Genomic DNA, 23793 nt, shown 5'->3' with positions numbered 1-23793 from the left:
CAAGAGTCAACTGCTTAACAGACTGAGCCACTTAGGTGGCCCTATTGATTTATTCTTTTATTGGAATTTTTAGATCTTGATTTCATATGACCCCTTTCTTAGAGTTTAATTTTTTCAGTGATCTCTACTTTATTAGATACTTCCTTAATAAACTGTTTTGTTTAAAAAGTACTTGTACTTCCTGAATTTGAACTTGTTACTTCTTGTACTCTGTCAACAAATATTCAGTGACTGCCTACTGCACCCACCCAGCACTCTTCTAGGCTCTGTTGAATAACACAGACAGAGTTCATATCTTAGAGCTTATACTTGATTCTGAACAAGAATACAACAAGCAAAACAATATAAATATACAGTTTACTGAGAGTGAATGAGTTTACCAGTCTTTCCTAAGAACACATATTTTGGAAAGCAGGTGAAGGGGCATACAGAAAGACACTGAGCACCTGACCAGAGCAACAGGCTTAGGAAGTGAGAGGCAAACACAAAGCAGGGAGATGGGGAACTTGGAATACAAGGACAGCTCCTACACTGTCTGGCCAAATGGGTCTCAGGAGGCTGGAAGCAAAGTCCCAGGGACTAAGGTGTGTAAATCCAAGCCTTAGTGAAGGAGAGACATCCCAGGCACATGGAGGCATCTACTAGGAGCAGATCACAGAGGTGACCTTGAATTTCTTCAGAGACAGTACCTCCCTTGCCAGGAACTAGAAGTTATCTCTAGGCAGGAAGAGAGATGTGGTGATGAGAGCCAGTGCTGTGCCCTGAGCTGACACTGTGTCCCAGGATCTGCTATGCCTGCAGTGGGATGAGAAGGTGCTGAGGCACACCTGCCCCCCAGACACTGAGCTGGGAAGGAGCTATCTGATTCTATCCCCCAACACTCTTGACCCAAGGTCCAGAGGCATAAAAGGAGGAAGGGGCAATGAGAGACAGAATTGCTACTAGAGGATGGCCTAGGGTATGGCTCTTGAGCTGGAAAAGAGCTTGACACCCTGGAGGGATAAAAAGAGGTCAGTGTGACTGGAAGGGAGTGCAGGAGTGCCTGTAGTTGGGAGACTGGAGGACTCAGTGGGACCAGGTAATTGGAGGGCATACCAAGGATTCTCGATTGTCTCCCATGCACAACGAAAGGCCACTGAAGTGTTTTTAATGAGATAATATATGGTCTCATTTACATGATATAAATATTACTCATTGCTGTATGGAGGAGGAGCAGGTATGAAGTTGGGGAAGCAGTTAAACAGTACAGTACTTCATAGGTAGAATCTACTTATTTGGAAAGAGAAAAGTTTTCAATTAGCAATAATCGCACCTCGGATAAACCTCATTGGCTACGATACTGCCACTGCGCAAAGCCTCTTACTTATTTGGAAAGAGAACAAGCAATCAGGGTCATTCTTATAGGATAATACAATTTAGAGTTGAAGGGAATTTCAATTAGAGCCCTGATTTTCACATGCTTTTTAGAATTTAAACTCATTTTCAAATGGGATTTTATTCAAGAATCCCACAATCCAAAGTTGCTTTGAGTGGAGCAGGTGCAGGGGCAGGGATCCCAGAATCCACCCTAAAACTGGGCCACCAGCTTTATATATTGAAGGCCCCTCCAGTATAACCTTAGGAAGAAAGTGGCATACAGCTTGAAAACCATGTTATAACCATTTATTGGAAATATCTTATTTGAAAGCTACATTAGTTCAATAAGTATTTATAGAGCACTCCCCATCTGCCAGGCACTGTGCTAAACTCTCATAGAGCTGCATCTTTTAGTTAGGAGGCAGATGAGAAAATAACAAGCAAATACATGAACAGGATAGAGAATGTGATACATGTCATGGACAGTAACCTGGAGGTGAGCCCAGTTAAACTGGGTGGTAAGAGACAGTCTTTCAAGGATGTAGCATTTGAGCTGGGTCTTTGTGCTGAATACTGGTTCAAGTCTGTGTTTGCCTAATACCTTGTGATGTCTGCCTAGATTTTGCAGAATTTCTCACCTTCTCCCTCCTGCCCATGGTAAATGTGAAGTCTTGCTTTGCCAGCCTCCCAGCTACCAGAGCATGTTCTTAATGGCTTAAGCTCCTCCGACCAGGTGTACTCTGTAGTATAAGCACATGACAGTCAGCTTTTAAATTGTAATGTAATTTCCTGACATGAACCTTTTGGTTGCTGAGGCATCTACTTCAAAGACATCCATCTTGAATAGACACATTGCTGGCTACCCAACTAGATAAAGAGCCAGGCTATTCTACCATTAAGTTCCCCATTTTAGAAAGTTTTGCTCAGCCTAAATAACTGATGACTTGACCACTCACGTTTCCCTTCCCATACTGTAATCCCTGTCCTTCTGTTTTATGTTCACCAATAAAGAGTGAATCCACAAAACCCAAATGCTCCATATTTGACTCCAAAAAAAGCAGAACCCCTGGTCTGCTTTTCCTCTTTGTCTCTCCACCTGTGACCTCACAGTGAGGCCCTGGGGGGTGCCATGTATCCTCCAGGATCTGTGAGTAATAAATCTTGTTTTTTCAAAGTGCTCTGATGGTTGTTTCTTGGTTGCATCTTGCAATCACAAGGATCACAAGGGCCAGTCCAGCCACGACATTGGCTTAGGTCAAGGAAAGGTTCAGGGGGCTCGCCACAATTAGTACTAGCTCAGGTGAGTGCCCCCAGGCACTTCTAGTCTATAGCATCACTACTGATAGGCTGGGACACGAAATACACCTACTAGAGATTCTGACACAGGAAAGTGTGATGTGAAAAGAGGTGGTACCTTTAGAGCATTCCAGAAAGGGCTCTCTTGCTTGAGAGTCAGTAGTCAAGAGGTCTTGTTGGGAGCACCCCTCACCTGGCATTGTCATATGGGCTGTGGTACCATGTTTTGTGGTGGCAACAGTCAGATTTCCTCTGGAGTAGTTGCTTATGGTATTCTACAAGCTGTTTCCTGGTTTATCTGCAGATTCTGGGAACCCCCGACCTGACTTAGTAAATTACTTTCCTGTTTGAGCCAGATTCAGTGAGTTCTTTGTGACTTAGTATCCTCACTGAAGCATTAATTGATTCTAGGAGTGTCTGCAGTCAACAGTTCTTCAAGGAAATGAAATACAAGGACGATGGGGTAGTCTGGTTGCTAAAGAGCAGATGGAGGTGATGAGATACAGATCACAGAGCAAGTACTTTCTTTCTATAGAAAGAAAACAGGTTCAAAGCCTTTATTTTCCCAGACTAAAGCATAATCAGAAAGCCAGGGAAGTTCTCTGATTTCTAAGGCAGTACTAAAAGAATAACTTACCTTTGCTGTGGGCTCACGTAGTCAAAATTCAAAGAGCTGGAACAAATGATCCTAAAATTTGTATGGAACCAGAAAAGACTCTGAAACAAAAAATCCTAAAATTTGTGTGGAACCAGAAAAGACTCTGAATAGCTGGAGGAATGGTGAAAAGAAAACCACAGCTGGGGGCATTACAGTCAGTGCCTGACTTCAAGCTCTATTATAAAGCTGTGATCATCAAGACAGCATAGTACTGGCATGAAAACAGACACACAGATCAATGGAACAAAATAGAGAGCCCAGATATGAACCCTCAACTATATGGTCAACTAATCTTCAACAGAACAAGAAAAAAATATCCAATGGAAAAAAGACAGTCTTTTCAATAAATGATGTTGGGAAAATTGGACAGCCACATGCAGAAGAATGAAACTCAACCATTCTCTTATACCACACACAAAAATAAACTCTAAATGGATGAAAGACCTATATGTGAGATAGGAATCCATCAAAATTCTAGAGGTGAAAACAGGAAGCAACCTCTTTGACCTTGGCCACAGCAACTTTTTTTCAAGAAACATCTCCAAAAGCAAGGGAAACAAAAGCAAAAATGAACTTCAGGGCTTTCATCAAGATAAGAAGTTTCAGCAGAGGAAATAGTCAACCAAACTAAGAAGCAATTTATAGTACAGGAGAAGATATTTGCAAATGACACTACAGATAAGGGACTGGTTTCCAAGATCTATAAAGAACTTCTCCAACTCAATACCCAAAGAACAAACAATCCTGTAAAGAAATGGGCAGAAGAACTCTGGAAAACAGTATGGAGATTCCTCAGAAAGTTGAAAATAGAGCCACCCTATGATCCAGAAATTGTACTACTGGGTATTTGTACCAAAGATACAAATGTAGTGATCCGAAGGGACACGTGCACCCCAGTGATTATAGTAACAATGTCCACAATAGCCAAACTATGGAAAGTGCCTAGATGTCCATCAACAAATGAATGGGTAAAGAAGATGTGACACACACACACACACACACACACACACATAAATATTATGCAACCATCAAAAAATGAAATATTGCCATTTGTAATGACATGGATGGAACTAGAAGGTATTATGCTAAGCGAAATAAGTCAAGCAGAGAAAGATAATTATCATATGATCTCACTGATATGAGGAATTTGAAAAATAAGATAGAGGATCATAGGGGAAGGGAGGGAAAAATGAAACAAGATGAAACCAGGGAGAGAGACACACAGTAAGAAACTCTTAATCTGAGGACACGAACTGAGAGTTGCTAGAGGGGAGGGGGGTAGGAGGGATAGAGTGGCGGGGTGATGGACATTGGGGAGGGTATGTGCTATGGTGAGTGCTGTGAATAGTGTAAGACTGATGAACCACAGACTTGTACCCATGAAACAAGTAATATGTTATAGGTTAATTTAAAAAAAAAAGAAAGAAAGGGGCACCTGGGTGGCTCAGTGGGTTAAGCCTCTGCCTTCAGCTCAGGTCATGATCTCAGGGTCCTGAGGTGGAGCCCCACATCGGGCTTTCTGCTTAGCGGGGAGCCTGCTTTCCCCCCTTTCTCTGCTGCCTCTCTGCCTACTTGTGATCTCTCTCTCTCTCTCTCTGTCAAATAAATAAATAAATCTTTAAAAAAAAAAAGAAAGAAAGAAATGGGTAGAAGATGTGAATAGACATTTCTCCAAAGAAGACATACAAATGGCCAACAGACACATGAAAAAATGCTCAACATCCCTTGTCATCAGGGGAATACAAATGACAACCACAGTTAAATATCACCTTGCACCAGTTATAATGCCTAAAATTAACAAGACAGGAAACAACAAATGTTGGCGAGGATATGGAGAAAGGGGAAGCCTCTTACACTACTGGTGGGAATGCAAGCTGGTACAGCCTCTCTGGAAAACAGTATGGAGGTTCCTCAATAAGTTAAAAATAGAGCTATCCTATGACCCAAGAGTTGCACTACTCAGTGTTTTCCCCAAAGATACAGACGTAATGGAACGAAGGGGCACCTACATCCCAATATTCATAACAGCACATAGCCAAAACTGTGGAAGGAGCCAAACTGTGGAAGAAGCGGAGATGGCTTTCAACAGATGAATGGATAAAGAACACACACACACACACACACACACACACACACAGGAATATTATTCAACCATCAAAAATGAAATCTTGTCATTTACAATGACATGGATGGAACTAGAGGGTACTATGCTAAGTGAAATAAGTCCATCAGAGAAAGACAATTATCATATGGTTTCACTCATATATAGAATATAAGAAATAGTGCAGGGGACTGTATGGGAAGGGAGGAAAAACTCAATGGGAAGAAATCAGAGAGGGAGACAAACCATGAGATACTCTTGACTCTGGGAAGCAAACTGAGGGTTGAGGAAGGGGAGGAGGATGGGAGGATGGGACAACTGAGTGATGGGCATTAAAGAGGGCATGTGATGTGATGAGCACTGGGTGTTATATGCAACTGATGAATTATTGAACACTACTTCTGAAACTAATGGTGTACTATATATGTTGATTAGTTTAACTTAAATAAATAAATAAATAAATATTCTGGAAAAATGTTTAAAAAAAAGAAAAGATAGTCTTTTCAAAGTGATGTTGTAAGAATTGTATATGTCTATAGAAAAAATTTAGCTTTTTAAAAATTTCTTTTTAGTTTACTAAAAAGCAAATCACTGTTTTCCACATTTCTGTGACTATGAATTGGACTAATCTAGGTACTTCATATAAGTGGAACCATAAAATATTTGTCTTTTTGTGATTGGCTTATTTCACCAGGCATAATGTCCCCAAGATTCATCCATGTTGTACCATGTGTCAGCATTCATTCTCTTTATAAATAATATTCCATTATTTGTTTATGCAATTGTCTGTCAATGAACAGTGTTGTTTCTACCTTTTAGCTATTGTCAGTAATGTTTCTATGAATAAGAATATACAAATATTTGTTTGAGAACATGCTTTCAACTCATTTGACTGGGAATGTTCAGAAATGCAATTTCTGGCTCATATGATATTTCTCTATATATTTTTTACATTCAGAATGATCTTAAATGAATGAAAATAAATATATATAATTACAAAAGCAACTAAGTGTATTGAAATATAGTTATTAAAATATTTAATTATAAAACTGTATGATAGTAATACATGATCTTTATTAATTACTTATAAAACAAAGAAAATACATTTGAAATGTAAGCCAATTATAGTTGTTTTTAACCATTAAAAGACATATCAGAATGAAAACTGTTATTGCTAAGTTAGAAGAAGAACCACTGTAGAGTAGTCTTTGATAAGAGAATATGCATGTCATGTTGACATACAACTCATTTTGACCCTTGGTTTAATACTTATTAAGTGTTAAAAATCTCAATTTGCAAAACATATTGTTGCAAAAGGAATGAAAGTTTCAGAGCCCACTTCATAAGTCAAGAATAAACTTCTTTCTGGAGATACCAGAATTCTCCAAAGCTTGAATTATTTCAATTGTGGGTTATAAGTTCATTTTTGGATAGGAAATATTTTCAAAACAGTTTATATCAAAAAGAAAAGAATTGTGTATCTATGATTAAGTTTTATACCATCAAGAATGAGGTGGGGGGATGAGGGGGGCAGATGCAGTGGCATTTGCAAGGATCCTGAAGTGTTTCTAGAGGTTTCACATATTTCCCTCTTCAAATATACCAATAGATAATTGTCTATTTTAAGTTCATTTTGGAAATGGACTTCATTCAGTATTTGAAAATTTGCAAGATTGTTGGAGTATGCTATAGTCTTCTATATTAACAGCTTGGCCAAGAAAGTTAGTCATTTTTTTTTTTTCACTTGTATTCAAAATGGTGACTTTAGAACCTTGGATTCAAAAGCTTAATCATACAATTAAATATGTCTACCAGGGAAGTTAATCTAGAAATAAAATCCTTTATTTCAAAGCATTCTAAGAATGTGTTTTCCTCATCTTTTAGCAAACACAAAGCTTCTACCCTTAGTTTGAACAAATACTTTAAAACTTGTCTTCTTGAAGGCCAGTGCATTTTGTCACCCATAAATACTTTGATCTCACATAATAGTCGTTGCATAGATCTTGCAATACTATTCAAATTCATCATTATTTCAAAATTGTATCAGTGATTTGACTGGCTGTTAGATCACACACGTTCACAGTTCTACCCTCTACAGATGCTTGTTTAACCACTCAGCCAACTCTCAAGAGCCTGGGTCAACTGGACATTCAACCCCAAATATTGAGATGACTTGTTTGCACATTGGTGATCCAGCCATCTGTACTTTTGCTTTTCCTTATTTATAGTTATTTATTGACAAATAAGTGACAAGTTCCATGAGAATGTAGACTAAGCAAGTTTAAATACATCATGGTTGGAATAAATATTGAGTGATCATTTAAAGTAATCTGTAACTACCATTTATAATACAAAGGTTATAGGAGACTACTATGAACATTTATATATCAATAAATTGGACAACATAGAAGAAATGGATAAATTTCCTAGAAACATACAACTTATCAAGCTGAATCATGAAGAAATAGAAAATCTAAGTAGATGAATTACTGGTAAGGATATTGAATTAATCACCAAAAATTGTCCAACAACATCAAAAAAGTATAGAACCACATGATCACAAGTGAATTTTACCAAACATTTAAAAAACTAATGCTAACCCTTTTTGAACTCTTCCAGAAAAAGAGAAAAGAGGGAACACTTCCAATCTCATTTTATGAAGACAGCAATACTTCCATATAATTAAGGATACTACAAGAAAAGAAAATTATAGGCCAATATCCCTCACAATCCAGTCCCATGTCTAGCTCCCAGCTCAGTGGGGAGCCTGCTTCTCCCTCTGCCTACCACGCCCCCTGCTTGTGCTCTCTTCTCTCTCTTTGTGTCAAATAAATAAATAAATAAAATCTTTTAAAAAAAAAACTAGCTTTCCAAAAATTTCTTTTTAGTTTACTCTCTGAATATAAAGTAGTGGCATACATGTTCAATGTATGACACAGTGATAGCCATCTGTGATTATTCCATGAAAATACCATATATTAAAGAAATATCTCTGCAAGAAAAGTGTGAAAGGTATCAGAAATAAAACCCACCATTATATGAAGGCAAAAACCAAAAGCACAAAAACAAGCAACGCTACCTGACAGTAGTTGAATTTCAAGGGCATTGATTCTGAACTAGTGCTTTAATATGCATGCTAACATAAGGGTTAAAAGTCATTAAATGTATTAAAATTTTGCATAAACTGCAAAATCTACTATATCTTGTTGACTTGGTACAGGAATTTCTTGAATATTCTATACTCTACTTAATAAGCATTTAAATTACCTGTTGCTAAAACAGATCAGAAATACAAAAAAATTGAGTTTTGAGATATTAATTGAGTCAATATTATTTAGATGTATTTATTTTTATAGACTCATTTTAAGTTGAAATGTCAAAGAAAAGGAAAGATAATGATTCCAGTAAACATACTTTCCACTTTGCATTGTTGAAGTGTTGGGATGATGGAATGAGTTTTCTGGGTATTTTGGGTGAAGAGGTAGGGTGATGAAAAGGACTGGGACTCCCCTCCCCAAACCTTGAATTTACTGTTTCCCTAAAACCTTTTCTTGGGGCATTCCATGACAATTGTCAAATACAAGAAGCCCCACTCTGAGCCACTTAAGAAAGCCATGTGTTGCAAATAGCCAAGCTGGTTTGTAAAAGAAGATGGAGGAAAAACTAGAAGTGGTTTTCTTGTCTAATGATATGTTCTGCAATAGTTGGTATTGCTTTTAACATTTTGAAGGAAGTCATCAGTCTCCTTATTCCCTTTCAGCATGCAACTGGGTAAAACTACAGACATCTTTTTAAGTAATCACCTCTTTTCTTACACTCACTATTTATATGCTAATGCTATCAAAGAAAAAAATCTTATTTTATGAGCTGCTTTTGAAATTACAAGGATTGCCAATGTTTGGAAATGGTAAAAAGTTTTGTTTTTGTTTTTTGCCAAACCACTTTCTCTGAAAGTAACAGTTTTATATGCTGCATGGATGGAGCCCTTGTAACTCTTGGTAAGACGTCTGGTTTTGCTACTTTAGGGAAAAAGGAAGCTCTCCACATCTTCAACACAAACAAGACTCTCCCAAAATTTCCAAAAGAAGTCTGGTTGACATCCATAAAGTTATAATCTTCATTGGAACTGATCCTGATTCCTTGGTTACAAACAGCTGAAACTGAATCTGAAACATTAAGAAGGGAATTAATTTGAAGGGATTGACCATGATAAGGCTAGAAAACCAGCCTGGGGAGGTCTGAAAGGAGAAAAGCAGCCAAATTCCTGTCACAGGAGTGGCCAATAGTGGTGCCAACACCACTAGGCTCTTGACTCAGCCGCGGCCACCAGAAATAATTGCTATTGACCCTCTGCTCTTGTGTTATTGCTTCAAGAATATGTTTGTCACTTTTAGGTCATGTGGCTGTGCTCAAAAGTGCCAAGAGATCATGAGAGGAGTAATTGCCTTCCTTTGGCTTTCTTAGTGGGAAGAAAGCTATGATTTTCTTAAAAATATAACAAGCCAGTGGTCAGCAAGGTGGAACAAATAATTCCAAGCTTTTTTCTACCAAACTTTTATAATGTTACCAAATTACAAAGTTCATTTTTCAGATAACAGCCTAACATTGTGCATTCATGTATACCTTACCAACCTGCATACATCTATAAAGAATGACAAGAGCTAGAATATGTGTATGTTTTCATGACAGTTTCAAAAGAACTGTTGGTCAGACCTCAATCCTTTTAACCATACCCATGAGCAGAAGTAATGGTTTATATCAATCATACCATCGTCTAAGTATGCATTTTATTTTCAAGTGCAACACATCTATCTATATTTATTTATGAGGGAGAGAGTGTGGGCAAAAAAGCATGAGCAAGGTGGGAGGGCAAAGGGAGAAGGAGAAGCAGGCTCTCAGTATGATGTGGGGCTTGATGAGGACTCAATCCCAGTACCATGAGATCATGACCTGAGCTGAAGGGGGATGCTTGACCTACTGAGCCACCCAGGCACCCCTAAGGTTCAACCTTTTAATTTCTTCTTTCTAGGCTAGTGAAATAATGTGTTTGAGGAAACGAGAAAAACAAACTGCTTTTGGATGACATCATAGAGAGGGTATTTCGCTGTGGAATCAAGAAGGATAAATTCTTACTTCAATCAATAGAGTATTTAAATTTTTTAAAAAATGGAGGATCATGTGTACCTAAATCATGGTTGAATAACTTGTCAACAATGTTTTATTCCAGGATCATGAAGTAACGTCCTCATCATAAAAAAATATGATCCAAGATTTATCAGTATAAAATTAGAAAATGAAGGACTTCTAATGATTGTGTCATTGATGCCAGACTATAGGCAAATGGGGTAGGAAGAGAGATCTGAAGAGAGGGAACATAATGATATGAAGGGAGGATTAGGACCAGAGGTTGGGAGGAACAGGCCCTGAGGGTTTTTCCTGTTAATTATTTTAAGTCATTAAAATGCCACATTAGTTTTAGCTATGACACTCTCAATTCAAAATGTGGTTTCATAGAATTAGAAGAAATAATACAAAAATTTGTATGGAAACACAAAAGGTCCTGAATAGCCAAAGAAATCTCTAGAAAGAGCAAAGTTGGATGTATCATAATCCCAGATTTCAAGATATACTACAAAGCTGTAGTGATCAAAACAGTATTGTTCTGGCACAAAAATAGACACATAGATCAGTGGAAGGGAGTAGAGAGCCCAGCAATAAACTTAAGCTTACACAGTCAATTAATCTACAACAAAGGAGGTAAGATTATAGAATGGGGAAAAGATATTCTTTTCAACAAATATTGCTGGGAAAACTGAACAGCTACACACCAAAAAAAAAAAAAAAAAAGACACTAGACCACTTCCTTACACCACATACAAAAATAAACTCAAAATGGATTAAAGACAGAAATATGAGACCTGAAACCACAAAACCCCCAGAAGAGAACACAGGTGATAACTTCTTTGACCTTGACCATAGCAATATTTTTCTACATATGTCTCCTTATGCGAGGGAAACAAAAGTAAAAATAAACTTTTGGGACTATCCCAAAATAAAAAGTTTTTGCACGGTGAAGGAAACCATCAACAAAAGGAAAAGGCAGCTTTCCAAATGGAAGCATATTTGCAAACAATATAGCCAATAAGGGGTTTATATCCAAAAATATATAAAGAATGTATGCAACTCAACACCAAAACAAACAAACAAATAATCTAATTAAAGATAGGCAGAGGACCTGAATACACATTTTTGCAAAGAAGGCATTCAGATGGCCAATAGACATGTGAAAAGATGCTCAAGATCATTTAATCATCTGGGAAATGCAAATCAAAACCACAGTGAGGTAGTCTTACACCTGTCAGCATGGCTCAGTCAAAAAGACAAGAAACAAGTGTTGGTGAGGATGTGGAGAAAAAGAAACTCTAGTGCACTGTCCCTGGGAATGTGAATTGTGAATGTAAACTAGAAAATGGTACGGAGGTTCCTCAAAACATTAATAATAGAAATACCAGGAGCGCCTGAGTGGCTCAGTGTGTTAAGCCTCTGTCTTCAGCTCAGGTCATGATCTCGGGTCCTGGGATCGAGCCCCCACATCGGACTCTCTGCTCAGCAGGGAGCCTGCTTACCCCCACTCTCTCTGCCTACCTCTCTGCCTGCTTGTGATCTCTCTCTCTGTCAAATAAGTAAAAAAATAAAAATAAAAATAAATAAAATCTTAATAAAAAAATAGAAATACCATATGAGCCAGTAATTCCACTACTGAGTATTAACTTAAGAAAATGAAAACTCTGCTTTGAAAAGCAACATGCCCCCTCCATGCCTATTGCAGTATTATTTACAATAGCCAAGGTATGTAAGCAACCAATGTGTCCATCTGTAGAAGAATGGATAAAAAGGATATGAATATATAATACAATGGAATGTTAGTCATAAAAAAGAATGAGCTCTTGAAATTTACAGCAATGTGGATGGGCCTAGAGGGCATTAACCTAGGTGAAATAGGTCAGACTGAGAAAAACAAATAACGTGGTTTTACTTGTATGTGGGCTCTGAAAACAAAGCAAAAAAAAAAAAAAAAAAAAAAAAGAGAGAGAGAGAGAGAAACAGACTCATAAATACAGAGAACAAACATGGTGGCCATAAAGGGCAGGATGGGTGGAATAGGTGAAGTGGGTTAAGAGGTACTAATTTCCAATTATAAAGTAAGTAAGTTCAGCATAGGGAATATAGTCAATATGGTTGTAATAATGTTGTTCAGTGACAGATGGTGATTACACTTGTGGTGAGCACTGGGTAATGTATAGAATGGTTGAATTATTATGTTGTATACCTAAAGCTAATATAGCACTGTATATTGATTATACTTCAATAAAGAAAATTCAAACATTTTAAAATTTTTAAAGAAAAAAAAAGGGCATGTGCTTTCAAAACTTGGGCAAAATTAGAAATTATTCCAACTCTTGGGGCACCTGGGTGGCTCAGTCAGTTAAGTGTCCATCTTTGGCTCGGGTCTTGACCCCAGGGTCCTGGGATGGAGCCCTGTGTCAGGCTCCCTGCTTCACCCTCTCCCACTCCCCTTGCATGTGTTCTTGTTCTCACTGTGTCTTTCTGTCAAATAAACAAGTAAAATCTTAAAAAAAAAAAAAAAAAGAGAGAGAGAGAGAGAAAGAAAGAAAGAAAAGAAAAGAAAAGAAAAGAAAAGAAAAGAAAAAGAAATTATTCTAACTGGAATTTTAATGTCTGTGGGTGATTTGGAAATCACACCAACTTCTCTGTATACATCTATATTTCTTATATTGTAGAGGTTAGCTCATCTGTGACTAAAGCACTAGTAATGCATGTAATTCTGGAAAGTGATGATGATGTTGAAAACAGATTACTTTGCAATAGGATTTCTGTGCAAGGAAGATCTGTCCACTAATGGGACAACTTCCTTCTTTAATTGGACAAAGGATATGACAATCACAACTAATGGGAAGATGGTGTGTTTTTTTTCTCCCTACTATTTTCTGGCATGTTCCTACAGATCTTTTTTATTCAATATTCAAAAGAAGACTAATGTGGTAATGATGCAGTAGCTGGGTGTAACAAAAAGTACCCAATTTTCTCTGGCATTACTAAACTAGCATGGTTCATTATCTTTATTTTAGAGCTACTCATATTTTTATGGAGTACCACTTATCACATAAAAATTATATGATGAACAAAGATTTCCTAACAAGACCCTCAGTATTGATAAATTCAAAGCACTTTCTAATTTTGAAAACCCTTTGATCTTGTAGAAAGATAATTGTACTTAGAATTGAAATGCATAAGCATTATATAATGAAGGAAAATTTTGTGAGCTTTCCTGGCTGATGGAACAAGTTTCAATCTGTCCAAGTCAGCTTGAATTGCATTGTTTGAATTCAAAATAATGGTAGATATCACATCTCTTAGTACCCACAGAATTAAAATTGTTTATTAGGGACACTTCTATTGTAAGCACACTCCAAGCATATAGCATTGAAAGATAGTGTTAAACAGAAAGCTAAAGGACAAACCCAAATACAAAGATGAACTGCTTATGCCTCTGAGGAGGGTCTAGTCAAGGAGGAATCTGTGGGACTCAGAGTCTTTGAGTCCCAGAATAATCAGAAGCAGCTCAGAATTCCTCTTAAAATGCCCAGATCAAAAAAGCACTTCACAAGAGGCAGGGATGCAAAAACAGCCCCTCATTGAAACCAGGGCTTCAAGTGGCTCCTGCACTCAAGAAATGTGGTTACAATGGTGGCAGCCTACCTCTTCTGGTGCCTAGAATGTAGTGGGGCAGCATGTCCCAGGAGACAGGAGGACACAGGCAGAGCTCCAGATCAGGACAGGCTGTGACTGGTGACAAGATCTACAGCTCCTATCATACTGCTGTGGGGAGGGGTTCCAGACCACTACCCAATTTAAGATCTGGTATTTTGGATGGGGTTCCTGTGGGGTTGGATGGAGGTAAACACATGGAGAGAGAAAGAAAAAAAGAGACATAGTGAGGGAGAGATATAGAATTTTATTCAAAATGAGCTTTGCAAACTAAAAGTAATAAATACAAAAATAAGAAAAATTACCAATAAAATTTAAAATGCAGAATATTAAATCATTTCAGATAAATATAAATGATATAACTGAAGAATGGCTTGAAATAAATCCATTTAATTTCTAAAAACAAAAACATAAGAGTAACATTCATGAGAAAGAATAAGACAATATAAAAAAGAGGCAGAATGAAATAGAAATCAATGGATATGAAACAGAACCAATTACAAATCTTGAAATTAAAACATTGTCATTAAATTTTAAAAATCAGTGAGTGGGGTAAACCTTATGTTGGGTAAAATCAAAGATAGAATACAAAAATTGGAACATATTATTGAAAAATTCACCCAGAAAGCAGAACAGAGAAGCAGAAATTTAAAAAGTGACATAATAGATAAAAGATTTGGAAGACAAATTTTGAGATTCCAACATATGTCTGATGGATGAATCAGAAGAGAAAAATTGGAGAAAAGCAGCATGAAAGTAATTATATGAAGAGATAAGAACTAATGATTTTGCTAAATTGAAAGAATAGTGTCAAAGCAAAGGAGTATTATAAATATTAAGAAGGATTCTTAAAAATTGATTCATACCAGACAATGGGTAGTGAAATTGAAGAGTATCAAGGATAAGGAGAAAATTCTAGAAATTACCAGAGAGAAAAGGCTGATTTTGCAAGAGATGAAAATAAGCCTGATTGTAAGTTCAGCAATAATAAATGCCTGAATAGAATGGACTACTATAGAAAAATAGTCTTAAACGTATTGAGGAAAAATACATGTCAACCTGGAAATAATCATTTTAACAAATTTTATCATTTGGGTGTCATTAAAACTAAAGATATTTGTACAGGCACAGGTACATGACATGTGAATAGAAAACTGAGGAAAAGAATTATACATTTATAAGCATTTTGTGTACCTGAGAGATAGAATTATAAATCAGTGAGGAAAAAATGAATTTTACTCAATACTCTGTGCTTGGACTTTGTTATCCCATGTGGAAAAGAATGGGACTAAACCTCACCTTATATCATGCCCACAAATGGACTCCAAGTAGCTTAAATACCTAAAATTCTAAAGCAAAACCTTAAAACTCTTAGAAGAAAACCTCTATTTTCTTTTTTTTTTAAGATTTTATTTTTTTATTTGAGAGAGAATGAGATAGAGCAGGAGAAGGGGGAGGGTTAGAGAGAGAGAGAAGCAAATTCCCCACTGAGCACAGAGCCCAATGCGGAGCTTGATCCCAGGATTCTGGGATCATGACCTGAGCCAAAGGCAGTCACTTAACCAACTGAGCCATCCAGGGCCCTGAAAACTTCTACTTTTTTTGTGATCTCAAAGTATGAAAGGATTTCTTAATCAAGGCATTAAAAGCAAATTATAGGAGAAAAGATTAATAGAGTTGATTACATTAAAATTAAAACCTGCTATACAAAAACACTATGAACACAATGAATAAGATTTTGTTTGCTTCCAATTTTTTCTCCATTACACTGCTATAATGAACATCCTTATACATATTTTTATGCAAATATTTTATCAAGTAAATTTTTTGAAGTGGAATTGCTGAATTGAAAAATAGGTACAACTTAATAGCTCTTGCTTTTCTAAATAGTTTATCAATTTATTTTTTCATTAACACTAATTGAGAAAATTTTTCTGACACCCTTTTCAACATTATGACTTTAATTTTATATTTATAATATTAATTTCGTTTCTGGTCTTTTATTATCTCCAGTAATGCAGCAATAAACATCCTTGTACATGAGGGGGTTTGCATTTGTAAATGTTCTATGCAAAATATAGAACTGTGTAAGGTTCTATATAAAATAGTTCTAGAAATGAATTTGCTGAATCAAAAATGTGTATGTTTTAATTGCTGTCAGAAGAGATAATAACCATGCCGCCACGAAGAGTTCATGTGAATGGGCATTCCCCATATTCTGGGCAGTATTACACTTCTCAAACTTTTCAGAGTTCTTCATTTTTACCAATGACAAGTGAAGAAAGGTATACCAATTTTAAAGTCTGCTTTCTTTGGTTATGAGTTTGATTGAACCACTTTTCATTTTCTAAAGCCATTTGGGTTTCCTTTAAAAAATTGCATGTTCATGTCCATTGCCTATATTTGGATTGTGTTTATCAGTTCACTCCACGGTCTTTAATGAGCACCTACTATGAGGTGTTCTGCTCTGAGCTCTGAGGCAACAGTAATGAAAATGGCAAATAAGGTCTTCTGGATTCTGGAACTTTCCATGTAGTTGGGGGAGTCAGGTAATAAATAAGCACATCAAGTGTACCTTCAGTATCATGAAGAAGATAAAACATGACATTGGGACACATAGGAACTGGTGGAGGGCAATGCTTTAAAATAGGCAAGCAGAGGAGGTGCCCTGTTGAATCTGCTCCTTCCAATTCCTCTTCACAGTATCTGAACATATGATCTGTTTCCGTGTTGTCAAGGTAGACAACATTCATGATCCTCCCTGCTGATTGTAATTACCACAGAAGTTTCTCTTTGATTACATGCCGAATGTATTAGATTCCATAACCATCCTTTCTTCCCATAGTCTTCACATATCTGGATTTGTAATTCTGACTCATTCATTGGTTTGTTTAGATTTTCTCTTAAAAGAATTGATGCATGCTCTATTCCTTAAATTCTGCATGCCTGAATAAGTCCAGTCTGTTGAGGGACAACTTAGCTCAGTATAAAATTCTTGAGCCATAGTTTCTCCCCTTCCTAATGTTTTAGTTTTTTAAAGATTTTAAAGTTTTTTAAAGGGCAGAGGGAGAGGGAGAGAGAGTACCAAGCAGACACCATACTGAGCACAGAACTCAATACAGGGCTGGATTCTAGGACCTGAATGGAAAGGCAGGAGTCAGTCCCTCAGCCAACTGAGCTACTCAGGAGCCTCCTAATGTTTTAGTTTCTGAAGTGTCTTCTTTGACTTTGTCTGAAGCCAATTTGATATTTCCAATTATTCAACATGACTTGTCCTTTACACTGGATTTTTAGCAGATTCTTCTTTCACCCTTGAGGTCCAGAAACAAGACTTGGATATAGGTCAGATCTGTCTTGCTCTGCTTGCATTTTTCCTAGGACATCATGCTTCCCTTCAGTATTGAGATTTAGGTAAATTTTAGTTTAGACGATCTAATCTATTCAATCTTACTGTTGTTTGAACTTCACATTCTTATTCTAATATCACTTCTTAAAATGTGGTTTTAATTTACACGAGTTATTTTGATTTTCTTCCTGAACTCTGCCAGCTCACTTTTTTATTGCCTTTTGTAGGTTTGTCATCTCGCTCGCTCTCTCCTTCTCTTATTTCAAAGAAGCTATGTTTCTTTAATTCTTCTCAAGTCATGGATGCTTTAAAAAAAATGTTCTCCTATTTTGAGGTCAAATTTGTCTTGTACTTTGTGTTACTTATTTTCTTCTGATTCTCCTTCATGTTTTCTTTTTAAATAATAGTTTATATGCATAGAACCTGCCGTAGACTGTATGTTTGTGTTCCCCCTAAATTTTGTTAAAACCTAATGCTTAAGGTGATGGTATTAGGAAGTGGAGTCTTTGGGAGATGATAAGGTCCTGCAGGCAGAGGCTTCACAAATGGGATTAGCGCCATCAGAAAAGAAGCCCCTGAGGACTTCCTTGCCCTTCTGCCATACAAGGACACGGTGAAAAAACAGCTGTCTGTGAACGAGGGTGCGGGGTCACCATGTATGGAATATGCCAGTGCTTTGATCTTGGACTTCTCAGACCTCAGAACTGTTAAAAATAAGTTTCTGCTGTTGATTAGCCACCTAGTGTGGTGTTTTTAAAATTACAACAGGGTGAACAGATGAAGACAAAACTCATCACCATTTCTCCTTTTCCCTCATAACTTCTCATTTTAATTCACTTTCATTTCAATATGTTAACTTAGAACCCATTCTCATGAATTGCTTATCCTTAGGGAAACAAGTTTTCTTTCCCCATTTTTAGTGAATTTTTAATTGAACTATATTTGATATCTAACACTGTATAAACTTAAGGCGTACAACACAACATAATTTGATACATTTATTTTTTTTTAAGATTTTATTTATTTATTTGACAGGCAGAGATCACAAGTAGGCAGAGAGATAGGCACAGAGAAATGGGGAAGCAGGCTCCCCGCTGAGAAGAGAGCACGATGTGGTCATCGATCCCAGGACCTTGGGATCATGTCCTGAGCCGAAGGCAGAGGCTTTAACCCACTGAGCCACCCAGGTGCCCAATTTGATACATTTATATAATTGTAATATGATTGCCATGGTAATGGTAATGATAATTAGCACCTCTATCACATCATATGATATTATTTCTTTCTAGTGGCTTGAGTGGTCTTGATCTAGTCTCTTAGCAAGTTTGATGATTGTAATTGAGGTGAACAGAGAGCCCTGTGCCTCACAGAGAAGGACATGTGTTTTCTATGTGGTTAATTAGACCAGTATTTCACAGGTAGTGATGTGCAGACAAGGACCTGACATGTCCTACAGAAATACACTCTTGGATTCATTGAGTTTTGTTGAGACTGGAGATTGCATTTCTAACATGCTCCAGGTGTGGGGTTTTTTTTTAATTTTTTTTAATTTTTAATTTTTAAAAATTTTTTATAAACATATAATGTATTTTTATCCCCAGGGGTACAGGTCTGTGAATCGCCAGGTTTACACACTTCACAGCACTCACCACAGCACATACCCTCCCTGATGTCCATAACCCTACTCCCCTCTCCCAAACCCCTCCCCCCAGCAACCCTCAGTTTCTTTTGTGAGATTAAGAATCACTTATGGTTTGTCTCCCTCCCAATCCCATCTTGTTTCATTTATTCTTCTCCTACCCCCTTAGCCCCCCCATGGTGCATCTCCACTTCCTCATATCAGGGAGATCATATGATAGTTGTCTTTCTCCAATTGATTTATTTCGCTAAGCATGATACCCTCTAGTTCCATCCACATCATTGTAAATGGCAAGATTTCATTTCTTTTGATGGCTGCATAGTATTCCATTGTGGATATATACCACATCTTCTTGATCCATTCATCTGTTGATGGACATCTAGGTTTTTTCCATAGTTTGGTTATTGTAGACATTGCTGCTATAAACATTCGGGTGCACGTGCCCCTGTGGATCACTACGTTTGTATCTTTAGGGTAAATACCCAGTAGTGCAATTGCTGGGTCATAGGGCAGTTCTATTTTCACATTTTGAGGAACCTCCATGCTGTTTTCCAGAGTGGTTGCACCAGCTTGCATTCCCACCAACAGTGTAGGAGGGTTCCCCTTTCTCCGCATCCTTGCCAGCATCTGTCATTTCCTGACTTGTTAATTTTAACCATTCTGACTGGTGTGAGGTGATATCTCATTGTGGTTTTGATTTGTATTTCCCTGGTGCCAAGTGATGTGGAGCCCTTTTTCATATGTCTGTTGGCCATCTGGATGTCTTCTTTGCAGAAATGACTGTTCATGTCCTCTGCCCATTTCTTGATTGGATTATTTGTTCTTTGGGTGTTGAGTTTGCTAAGTTATTTATAGATTTTGGATACTAACCCTTTATCTGATATGTCATTTGCAAATATCTTCTCCCATTCTGTCAGTTGTCTTTGATTCTGTTAACTGCTTCCTTTGCTGTGCAAAAGCTTTTGATTTTGATAAAATCCCAATAGTTCATTTTTGCCCTTGCTTCCCTTGCCTTTGGCGATGTTCCTAGGAAGATGCTGCTGCGGCGGAGGTCGAAGAGGTTGCTGCCTATGTTCTCCTCAAGGATTTTGATGGATTCCTTTCTCACATTGAGGTCCTTTATCCATTTTTAGTCTATTTTTGTGTGTGGTGTAAGGAAATGGTCCAATTTCATTTTTCTGCATGTGGCTGTCCAATTTTCCCAACACCATTTATTGAAGAGGCTGTCCTTTTTCCATTGGACATTCTTTCCTGCTTTGTCAAAGATTAGTTGACCATAGAGTTGAGGGTCTATTTCTGGGCTATCTATTCTGTTCCATTGACCTATGTGTCTGTTTTTGTGCCAGTACCATGCTGTCTTGATGATGACAGCTTTGTAATAGAGCTTGAAGTCTGGAATTGTGATGCCTCCAGGTGTGTTTAATTCTGCTAGACCATGAAGGCACTTTGAATTGCAAGGATTTAGGGTTTACTTCTGTTTTTCAGCTGACTTTGAGCAGATGGTCCCAAACAGATTGACCCACATTCCCCAGCCTGCCCGGCAGCTCTTCCTGCCTCTTCTGCTCTCCTGTCCAGGTGGGCTGCTGCTCAGGAGGACAGCTTTTGTGGTTTCTAGGTGTTTGTATTACTTAAGTTAACACTGGATTTTTTTTTTAAGATTTTATTTATATACTTGACACAGAGAGCAAGGGAGAGAGAGAGACAGAGAGCAAGCACAAGAAGGAAGAATGGCAAGGAGGGGAGAAGCAGGGTCCCCACTGAGCAAGGAGTCCGATGTGGGGTTCAATCCCAGGACTCTGGGATCATGACCTGAGCCGAAGGCAGCTGCTTAGCTGAATGAGCCACCCAGGCACGCCCTAACATTTGATTTTTAAGGTCTAATTTCTATTGCATTGTTTTAAGAAGTTGTTGATTATACAATTTCTATTTTGGAAAATTTATTAAAATATTTTGTTACATCTGAAGCAAATAATACATTATATATTAATAAAAAATGAAAAAATATCCCTAAAACAAATAATACATTATATGTTAATAAAAAATATTTTTTGTGGCCTAAATTACAATATGTTTTGTATATATTACAGTAATACTGGAAAAGAGGTGCATTTTCTGCTTATAGAGGCCAAAGTCTCTATCTCTCTTTCTCTTTCTCTCTCTCTCTCTCTCACACACACACACACACACACACAGATATTTGACCTTATGCATTATATATATTTTTTATTCCTTTTTTCTTAAGATTTTATATATTTATTTGAGATAGAGAGCATGCGCAAGAGAGAGCACAAACAGTTGAAAGGGCGAAGCAGGCTGCCCAGGGAGCAGGGAGCCTGAGAGGTGGCCCTATCCCAGGACCCTGAAATCATAACCTGAGCTGAGGCACACAGTTAACCAATAGAGCGACACAGACACCCCTTTTTATTCCTTTTAGTATTAGCTTTTCCTCCCTTGTCTACTTGATTATATTTTTAATAAGATACTTCAATTTCTTTAATTATTTTTTAACAGTTACATTTTAACTTGTATCCGTCATTGTGTTCCATGAGTTTTAAAATATCTTCTCTTACTGTTTTCATTTTTATAAAATGAAATATGATGTCTTATTTTTGACTTCTTCAACATTTTGAAAATTATATCCTATTTTTATGTCCTTTGGTGATTAACTCTTTTTCAAAAGCATTCTCCCACCTATTTTTATCTAATTACCAGAGTAAAAAATATGTGCTTTGAATCCTGTAATTTGTGACAAGTAATTTCATACACTTTTAACACTGTATCTCAGAAACCCCTCCACAGTGATATTTCTTATTTATGCAGACTAGGGTATGTGCTCTATGATATTCCAGGCTCTCAGACTGCCTCAGCTAAATGGCAGACCAAAAGACCTGCCCTCATGGAGTTCACATTGTAACAGCAAAGACAGACAACAAGAAAAATCAGTATTACATACCACAAAATATGATTTCCAGAAATTATAGGCCTACATCATTTTTCTTATCTAATCATACTTTACTTTCGTAGTTTTCCCCTTGAAAATATTTTTGGCATTTGTATTGAGCTATCTAACCAGACTGATAGTAATATTTAGATTTATTCCTATTTTGACTGGTTTTAATGCTCATTATTCCACCTGATATAATACAGTTTTCCCATTGAGAGGTCTCAGTTTTACCTAATTGCTGGAAATACAGATAAAAATCTAAGAGTTTAAGCACTTGATTTAAAAAATCCAAGAGTTTGTTTAATGGCTCTGTTTTCTAAGCTCTTACATTGCTGAATATTATTTGTGAATTTCATTTTTAATTATTTTTTATTATTTGTGAATTTCATTTACGAAGAACTATAAAATTATTATATACTCTTTATTGAGGCACATTTGATTACTGATTCAATCTCCTTACTAGTAATAGACCTGTTTCAATTTTTCATTTTTTCATGATTCCTTCTTGGTAGGTTGTGTGTTTCTAGGTATTTATCTCTTTTTCTGGCAGGTTTCTTCACCTGCTAGGTTGTCCAGTTCATTGGCATATAATTGTTTGTAGTAGTCTTTTATGATCCTTTGTATTTCTGTTTTGTCAGTTGTAATGTCTGCTCTTTCATTTCTAATTTTATTTGAGTCCTCTCTCTTTTTTTCTTGGTAAGTCAAGCTAAAGGTTTGTTTATTTTGTTTGTCTTTTCAAAAAGCCAGCTCTTAATTTCATTCATCTTTTCTATTATCTTTTTGTCTCTATTTCATTCATTTTCACTCAGATCTGTTATTTCTTTCCTTTTTCTAACTTTGGGCTTAGTTTCTTTTTTTCTAGTTCTTTGCAATGTAAACTTTAGTTGTTATTTTGAGAGTTTCCATTTTTTCTTTTTAATGCGGGTGTTTATTGCTATAACGTTCCCTGTTAGAACTGCTTTTGCTGCATCCTATAAGTTTTGGTATATTGTATTTCCACTTTCCTTTATCTCAAGATATCTTTTTATCACTTTTTTGACCCTTTTGTTGTTCAGTAGCATGGTGTCTTATCTCCGTGTATTTGTAAATTTTCCAGTTTTCTTCTTGTAATTGATTTTTAGTTTCATATGATCTTGACTGGAAATGAAGCTTGATTTGACTTTAGTCTTCTTAAGCTTATGAAGATTTTTTTGTGGCCTAACATATGATCTATGCTGGAGAATGTTCATGTAAGCTTGAAAAGAATGTGTATTCTGCTGCCATTGGATGGAATGTTTTTAAAGTGTCAGTTACGTCTGTCCGGTCTAAGGTGTAGTTCAAGTCCAGTGTTTCCTTACTGATTTCAAAATGTAGTTTTAGAAGTAGCTACCATGAGGTGTCACTTCACTCCTACTCTGATAACTGGAGACCAAAAGGTGGATAATGACAAGTGTTGGCAAAGTTGTGGAGATTTTGGAACCCTCCTGCATTGCTGGTAGGATCATAAAATGGTGCAGCTACTATGGAAACAGTTCTACAGTTCCTCTGAAAGCTAAACATGGAGTTTCTATATGACTAAGCTTTCTATTCCTACAAAGAGAATTGTAAACAGATGTCCACAGAAAACCACATACACACATGTTCATAGCTTTCTTATTCACAACATCCAGAAGATAGAAGGTAT

General features: G+C 36.9%; 1 pseudogene; it reads right to left on the bottom strand.

The window, feature by feature from the left end:
* Positions 1–1167: 1167 nt before the first annotated feature.
* On the bottom strand, positions 1168–1357 carry LOC122890615 (annotated as a pseudogene).
* Between the last annotated feature and the right edge of the window lie 22436 nt (positions 1358–23793).

The sequence above is a fragment of the Neovison vison genome, chromosome 11 (assembly GCF_020171115.1).
Source record: "Neovison vison isolate M4711 chromosome 11, ASM_NN_V1, whole genome shotgun sequence".
In the NCBI taxonomy this organism is placed as follows: domain Eukaryota; kingdom Metazoa; phylum Chordata; class Mammalia; order Carnivora; family Mustelidae; genus Neogale; species Neogale vison.
Note: the sequence above shows the minus strand (reverse complement) of the source record. Positions and strands in the feature narration are given on the sequence as shown.